The following is a 6,118-nucleotide window of genomic DNA, read 5'->3' as shown; positions in this document are numbered from 1 at the left end:
TAGGGAAAGCAGAGCACGAGAATTCAATTTGTGTTTTATTGTAATTGAAGCCAAAGATGTATAAAACAGGGTTAGTTATCTCAAGATAAGTTTTTTTTTTTTTTTGAGAGGTTTTTGCTATAGGGCGTGTGCACTCACCAGAAAGACAGAGAGAGACAGAGAGACAGAAAGCAAAAAATCACTGCCCAGGGGGGATGGCCACACTGCAATCCCTTCTCCTCCATTCTCCTCTCGGGATCTTGGGCACACATGCACATGCGCCGGACATGTTTAAGCCACGGGGTCCGGGACTCGAACCGCAGTTGACTACATGGGAGTCCAGTGACATAGCCATTATGTTAACTGCTGGTCCCGAGAAGTTTTCATTTTTTTAAAGAAAAATTTTTGCTATAGAGTATGTGCACTCACTGGAGAGACAGAGAGACAGAGACAGAAAGAGATAGAAAGTGAAAAATCACCCACCATGGGGGTAGGCCACACCACAATCCCTTCTTCTCTTTCTCGTGAGCGTCTATGCCCTATAGTGAAAACCTCTAAACACACACACACACACACACACAATGTGAGTTTTAAGCCACTGGGTCCAGGACTCAAACCATGGTCAACTATGTGGGAGTCCAGAGATGTAACCATTTTGCCATCAGCTGGTCCCAAGAGAAGTCTGAAATCACATGAAGTCTCAATTATCTATACTGATTGTGGGAGGATGGTCAAGATGGGGAAGACACAGGAATAACCACCTTTAGAGGCAATCCTGGTGAGAAGTCTCTAATACATGTGATCAAAAAGGCTCCCTGTTGGGTCAGTCCTGTAGTCTCATGGTTAAGGGAGTCATAGCCCATAGTTCTAATCTCACCATGTAGGCTTGAAAGACACAATGGGTGTGGGACCAGCAGGTGGCATGGTGGCTGAGGTGCTGGACTCCCACATGGCTGACTGTGGTGCGAGTCCTAGAGCTGGTGGCTTGCTTTCTCACTTTCTCTCTCTCTGGCGAGAGCACATACCCTGTAGCAAATTAAAAAAAATACCAGTAATGATAAATATAATTAAATAATTATTAAAAAACAAACAAACAAAAACCACACTGGGCTTGTGTGTGTGTTTGTGCACACCCCAAATCCCGCACAACAGAGAAATGGAGAAAGGATTGCAGTATGACCATGCCCCACTGGGGTGCTTTCTCCCTTTTTCTCTGTCTCTCTCTGGAAACCACATGTGCCCTCTGGCAATTTAGAACATTTTTAAAAGCTTGTTGTTGGGACCAGCAGTTAGTTAGTGTAATGGCTATGTCGCTGGACTCCCATGTAGCCAACCGTGGTTCGAGTCTCAGACCCGGTGGCTTAAACTCACGCCAGGCGCGTGTGCGTGAGTGCCCAAGATCTTGAGAGGAGAATGGAGGAGAAGGGATTGCAGCGTGGCCGCCCCCCCCTGGGGGGGGTGATTTCTTGCTTTCTATCTCTCTGTCTCTGTGTTTCTGATGACAGCACACTATAGCCAAAAAAAAAAAAAAAAAAAAAAAAAAAGAAAGCACATTGTTGTTTGGGCCAGAAAGATGTTTTCAAGCTCCTCTCCTCTGTTCTCATAATCTGATTTGGTAAACTCTTCTTCATGTGGAAGGCCTAAGGCAGGGGTGCTCGAAAGACCTAGAGAATCTTGAAGTTGGAAGAGTTAAGGAGTGGTCTTCAATTTCTTTGTTTTTAACAAAAGAAGAAACTAAACACAACTTTACCTACCTGGTTTACAGTGGAAGTAGGACAAATAGAATGCAGGTTATGGGTAGAGGGTTCTTTCTACTGCATCACAAAGTTAAATCTCGCTCCAGCTGGTAGGTTTGGGTCACTCTGCTTCCCTCCTTTCTTGGGTTATGAAGTAAAGAGTTGGGATCTGTGTCTCAGTAATGTAAATTCTTGAACTGGAAACACAAGTTTATGAATGGAAGATGAAATAACCCCCTTCTTCCCGTGTCTCTTTTCAGAGAAGAGGAAAATGACAAACTAGATGATTGCTAAGTCTCTTCAGGGTAGAACCTGGGCTCCTTTGACTCCTCCACCATCAGAGCCTACAGGTGGATCCTTCCCGCAGGGGACCAGATCATTCACCCGAGCCCTACCCTTCTTACATGCTTCTGTCTGATCAGCCTTGAATCTGCCCTTCTGTTTCTAGAACAGAGTATATAACTTTTCTAAAAAGAGGGGATAAATCGAACAGTCTGAAATTCAAAGCCTCCACTTGGGTCAAGAGACTAATAAAGGAAGTGAGTCCCTCTGCTTATGGCATTGTCCACATCCACAGGGTCCCACACTCTTATGTCCCTACAGAGAAAAATGAGTCTAGAAATACCTGCACGACAATAACATCTTTCTTCTTGGCTATTATGTGTGCATGTGTCTGAAAGAGAGAGACAGAAAGAGAGAGAGACAGAGCAAGGGAGAGCGAATGCCAGTTTCAGAGAAAATAATTCTTTGTGGATATTGGTGGGAGGTAGGGTAAAAGATGAAGTAAGTTTCTCCCATGCTGAGAAGTACAGCTGTAGATTTCAAACTAAGAGGAAATGAAGAAACTTTTAGTTGTATTTCAATTAGAAAAAAAAAAATTAGGATTTATTTCTGAGCGAAGTCCTGAAATATGCCTTACCCTTAACCTACTGAAAGGAAAGGGGTTGTCCAGAAACTACAAATGAACTAACTGCCCTCAGTGGGTAACAAAGACATTATATTCTGTGTTCGAGACATCAACATCTATTGGCTAGGGCTGGGCACAATTCTGAAGCTGCCAAAATGAGGGCAGCTCCCTCTACCCTGAGTCCCATCCTCAGAAGCTCCAGTGAAACCTCTTCTGCTTCCCAATGGTAAGGCTATTTCTTCTTTTAAGACTTTATTTTTATCTCAGGAGCCACTCATCTGACTGTTCTCATGATCTGCAGGGCTGTCCGGAGTCTCTGGCTTTACACTGTTAGTGGGGAAAGCTGAGATCTCTCACCACAGAGCAAGAGTCACTGACTTGCTGGCAGGTTCATGAGGGAGTAAGGGATTACCAGCTGGGCATTTCATACATCCCTACCAAAGAAGATGTTACGCTTTCAAAAAAACTGTCTGAATTCGGGAACCAGCAGTTAGCGTAATGGCTATGTCGCTGGACCCCCACGTAGTCGACAGCGGTTTGCATCCCAGACCCGGTGGCTTAAAACTCACTCTGGGCGTGTGTGCGTACGTGCCCAAGATCCTGAGAGGAGAATGGAGAAGGGATTGCGGTGTGGCCATCCCCCCTGGGGAGTGATTTCTCACTTTCTGTCTCTATGTCTCTCTCTGTCTGGTGAGTGCACACGCCCTATAGCGAAAACCTCTCCAAAAAAAAAAAATAAATAAATAAAACAATAAAAAACTATCTGATTTGGCCTTTTTTCTGACCTTCCCGGAATCTGAGTTATCCTCAGTGGAAATATTCTAGGTAGTTAGACACCTGTTTTCATGCTTCCTAAGGATATAAACATGCACGGCCAGGCTAAGGGAGCAAATGCCACTAAGGGGAGCTGGCCAGGCTTCAATGGTTATCTGATTGGCCATGAGGATGGGAGAGCTGAAGCTCATATGTGAGCAAGTAAGAACACAGCAAGCCCGCCTCTGAGGCTTTGAGGGCTCAGGCTGGGGAGCTGGGCAAGCAGGAGTTACCAGACATGTACATGAGGGTCCCTAAGAGTCACAATAGCAGTTTTGCTTATGAGAGAAGGAGGTAAGATGAAAGAAGGTATGTAAAACTTAACACAAAGTGGTTGGTAATGCATCAGATCTTGGAAGCAGTTAGAAAATTTTTGGAGAGTGGAATGGGGTACCTTATTTCCTAAACATCTTTTACCCTAAAGCCCATGTTCTATTACACATTCCATTATTGGGACCAGCAAGTGGCATAGTGGTTAAGGTGCTGGACTCCCACATGGCAGACTGAGATTTGAGTACTGGACTCTGTGGCTTGAAAATCATGCTGAGAAAAAAAAAAAAAAGTGGTGGTGGGGGACCAGCAGCTGGCAAAATGGCTATGTCGCTGGACTCCCATGTAGTGAACCGCGGTTCAAGTCTCAGACCCGGTGGCTTAAACTCACGCCGGATCTGGACCCAGTGGCCTGAAAATCACGCCAGGTGTGTGTGTATGTGCATGCCCAAAATACCAAGAGGAGAATGGAGGAGAAAGGATTGTGGCATGGCCATCCCCCCTGGGAGGTGATTTCTTGCTTTCTGTCTCTCTCTGTCTTTCTGGTGAGTGCATGCTCCCTATAACAAAACCCTCCCCTCTCCAAAAAAAAAAAAAAAGAAAGAAAAAAAATCATGCTGAGTGTGTTTGCATGCAGGCCCAAAACTCCCTGAGGAAAATGGAGGAGGGTCTGCGGACTGCAGGGAGGCCATCCCCCTAGAGGTGATTTCTCACTTTCCCTCTCTCTAGCAAGCACGCATGCCCTATGGCAAAATCAAAAAACCCATTGTTCACAGACAGAACCAATCACAATAAAATATTTTTTAAAAGCATAGAGATCAAGGGATCAGCAGATGGCATAATGGTTATGTCGTCGCTGGACTCTCATGAAGTCGACCATGGTTCGAGTCCCAGACCTGGCAGATAAAAATTCATGCTGGGCGTGTGTGCATGCATTCCCAAAATCCCAACAGGAGAACAGAAGAGAAGGGATTGCAGCATGGCCCTCCGCTCTGGGGAGGGGGGTGATTTCTCACTTTCTCTCTCTCTGTTTCTCTCGTGCCCAATAGCAAAAACCTCTCTGCAAAACAAAACGAAACAAAAGCATAGAAATCAAATGAAAATTGGGGCTAGCAGGTGGTGTAGTGGTTAAGTGGACTTCCACATGGCCAACCATAGTTTGAGTCTGGACCCAGTGGTCTGAAAATCACGCCAGGTGCGTGTGTGTGCATGCCCAAAATACCTAGAGGAGAAAGAAGGGATGGTAGGTTGCATGTGGTCATGGGGTGGAGTTCGGGAGTGTGATTTCTCACTTTCCCCCTCTTTCTTTCTCTCCCACTAGTGCATGCACCCTATGGCAAAAACCTAAAAAATATGAATCAAGGGACTAGCAGATGGCGTAATGATTGTGTTGCTGGACTCCCACATAGTCGACTGAGGTTCTAATCCTGGACCAGGTGGATTAAACTCATGTGGGGCATGTGTGCACAAGGTCCTGAGAGGAGAACGGAGTAGGGGGGAGATTTCTCGCTTTCTATCTCTGTCTTTCTGGTGAGTACATGCACTCTACAGCAAAAACCTCTCTTAAAAAATAAAATAAAAAATTTAAAGAAAATGAAATCAAATTAAAAAAATTTTAAAAGAGAATCTTTAACTCTAGCAGACATAGGATAAGAAATTAATTGTTGGGGCCAGTAGTGGTGAAGGGCGCTGGACTCCCACATGGCCAAAGCGGTTTGAATCCTGGACCTGGCAGCTTATTTTCTCACTTTTCCTCTCTCTCTCACTCTGTCCCTCTCTGGTCAAATTAAAATAAGTAAATAAGGTTAAATAAAATAATTCTTAAAAATAAATTGGGGATGGCTCTTTGTGAGGAGGTACAGGGAGGACTTCAAATCGGCAGCGTTTCCCAAGTTTGTAGCTCCCATCTGGCCATCTGCCCTGGATTTCTCTGTGGCATTTTTCTTAGGACTTTTATGCAGTGAATCTCTTCTTTCTCGGCCTTGCTTCCCAAGTTTCCTACACTTCTCATCCTACACAGTGCCTCAGGCAGCACTTTTCACTCCACCGTTTCCTCTCCCAGATCTTCCCTGTAGGCCTACATTTTTCCCTCCAGCCTTTTATAGCAAACTTCCGGGCCCCTCGAATTTCCCCCCCTCAAATACCCTTTTTCTCCTTTCAGTCCTCTGTTCTATTGCAGCCATACCCCCACCGGGACAGGACCCTCGTGCACAGCAGCTCCTGCCTGACCTCAGCTCCGTCTTGACCTGTCTCCCGCCTTTTTCAGACTCCCAGATTTCTGCTACTTCCCCCCAATCCTAGAGCCTCGGGCCAAATTTCCCCAGGCCAGCTTCTGGCCTTCGGCTCCCTGCCCGCCCAGTCTTCCTACGTCTCCCCCCACCCGCTTCACGCCCTAGCCCCTCAGGCCCCGCCC

General features: G+C 45.9%; 1 protein-coding gene across 2 annotated transcripts in view; it reads right to left on the bottom strand.

Annotated features, from left to right (window-relative positions):
* Positions 1–2,120, bottom strand: part of IKZF4 (IKAROS family zinc finger 4) — a 32,914-nt gene extending 30,794 nt beyond the window's left edge. For both annotated transcript variants that reach the window (XM_006165589.3, XM_027767148.1), the window contains exon 1: positions 1,734–2,120. The gene's annotated coding sequence lies outside the window, so the exon portion shown is untranslated. The remainder of the gene's footprint in view (positions 1–1,733) is intronic.
* Positions 2,121–6,118: the final 3,998 nt, after the last annotated feature.

This window comes from Tupaia chinensis, unplaced genomic scaffold (genome assembly GCF_000334495.1).
Source record: "Tupaia chinensis unplaced genomic scaffold, TupChi_1.0 Scaffold143970_1, whole genome shotgun sequence".
NCBI classification, from domain to species: domain Eukaryota; kingdom Metazoa; phylum Chordata; class Mammalia; order Scandentia; family Tupaiidae; genus Tupaia; species Tupaia belangeri.
The sequence above is the reverse complement of the archived record's forward strand: the minus strand, read 5'-3'. Positions and strand labels throughout refer to the sequence as shown.